Source organism: Drosophila elegans, unplaced genomic scaffold, assembly GCF_018152505.1.
Source record: "Drosophila elegans isolate 14027-0461.03 unplaced genomic scaffold, ASM1815250v1 contig_476, whole genome shotgun sequence".
NCBI classification, from domain to species: Eukaryota; Metazoa; Arthropoda; class Insecta; order Diptera; family Drosophilidae; genus Drosophila; species Drosophila elegans.
This window is the reverse complement of record NW_024545863.1, coordinates 13,984,375-13,986,472: the sequence shown is the minus strand read 5'-3', so window position 1 is coordinate 13,986,472 and position 2,098 is coordinate 13,984,375.

Genomic DNA, 2,098 nt, shown 5'->3' with positions numbered 1-2,098 from the left:
TTGAAAACTGTTTAATCTATTTTGTATTTAAATGGTGCACTGTAGTATGTATGTATGTATATGCGGCGGCTTCCTCATGCCTTTTGTTAACTTTCCTTGCAGAGGGTATTATAAAATTGGTTAGAAGTTTGTGACGCACATTTGCGACCCAATAACGTATATATATATATATATATATATATATTATTGACCAGCATAACTAGTCGAGTTGGTATAGCCACGTCCGTCTGTTTCTATGACGATTTCGAGATTAGTTTAAAAGCTATAGATTTGAAACTTTCGCAATCGTATTTTTTTTTGTGTACGCAGATCCAGTATGAAAACGGCCGAGATAGGACGTCTATATCATTCAGCTGCCATTGGAACAATCAGGTCTAAATGTCAGAACTCGCTGTTTTTTATTAAGTTTTAGTATAAATAGCTGATTCAAGCTCTATAATATGTTTTAATAGTATTTAGGACCTATACCTGGATATTTGATCAAAATCGGTTGTCTATATCCTATAGCTTACAGTTCTATGCTGGTTATTGGCGCAGTGTAAAGTATAGATTCTTGAATCACTGAAACCGATCATGCTTAAAAATCTTGCCGATCGGAAGACTATATCCTATAGCTGTCATAGAAACAACAGTAAAATTTAAAAAAATTTCGTTGTTTTCTAAGAATTATGCCTATATCTCCTTTTTGTTTGCCTTATATAAGGACTTTTAAAAATTTCGGATCCCTAGTCTGTAATAGTATTAAAACTACGACTCTTATCGCTAGAAAAAGCATAGAACTAGTAGAAAAATAATAAACCCAGAGAAAAACGGCATAGTAAAATGATATAATACAATAAAATATTTGAATGTACCATTTTTTTCCCCCTTGCGAAACATTATTGTCCGGTTAAATTTATTTGAATAATACGAGTAAAATAATTATTTCAAAAGTTATTAAGAAAATCAAAGAACGTCAGCCCAATCAGATAAATACCTTAACGCCTTCTAGACTTTTTTGAACTATGATTTAATCACTATTTGAAAATGTTAAAAACTCCACAAATTTTGCAGCAGTTATTCAGAATTTAAGTTAAACAAGGTCAGTTCTGTCAGATAATTGTTTTTAACACTAAATGGCTCCGCATCTTTTTATACCCTTGCAGAGGGTATAATAATTATAAATATAATATTTCAGAATTATGGTCTTAAAAATTATAAAAATATAGCTTCGCTTTTTTTAAATTTTTAAATGTTCTTGAGATACGTATTTAATCTCATTAACATCGGACGACAAAAACTTAGCTATTTTTTAATTAACTTGCATATACCTCATAATTGTTTATTAATTCAGAATTACGGCTGCCATAGTAACGAATGAATAATTTAGCAGAAAATCATCATATAGTCATAAAAATCAGAGTATTGGTGATTTAGGGAGTATTTAATTTGCAAGGGTATATAAACTTCGGCTGGCTGAACTTTGCTTCTTTCCTTGTTGTGTTGTGGTTAACAGACTAAGGAGTATTTCTTAGTCGTGCACTTAGCTGTAGCCTTAAATACATTCTTATAAAACATTATCCATTTATGTAAAAAATGTTATGTCATTAAAAAATGGATTATAGGAAAGGGAATGCATACAGAAAATTAATTTTAATTTTTTCCATAAATTTATTATTTAATCACAAAATGTAATGTATTAAGAAAATCGAATGAGTCCATGTGAGTCCAAGATCTTTAAAAAAAGAGCTGCATTAAGAAGCAAACTAAAGTTAACGCCTTAATTTCTAAATTTTGGATCAATTGCCATGCAGCCGTCGCACTCGAGGCTTTTGAAAGCAAAAGAACGATGGCCGATCAAAATTCCAAATATTTCTCAATATTTTTTTCCGAGCGAAAATAGATTTTCATCTTGTTAGGCTTGCTCTTGCTGCTAGTCGCTATTTTTAGCCGTGTATCTGACGGATACACATACACAAAGAGCCTGCTGTGAGTAAAATATAAATTGAATTTAAATTGTAAAAGGAGAAAGAAAAACGCATAATTTTCACGAGAGTGCAGCACGAGAGAGGCGAAGCAAATAGCTTTTGGGGAAATTTCGAGGGAAATTTTCGAGATT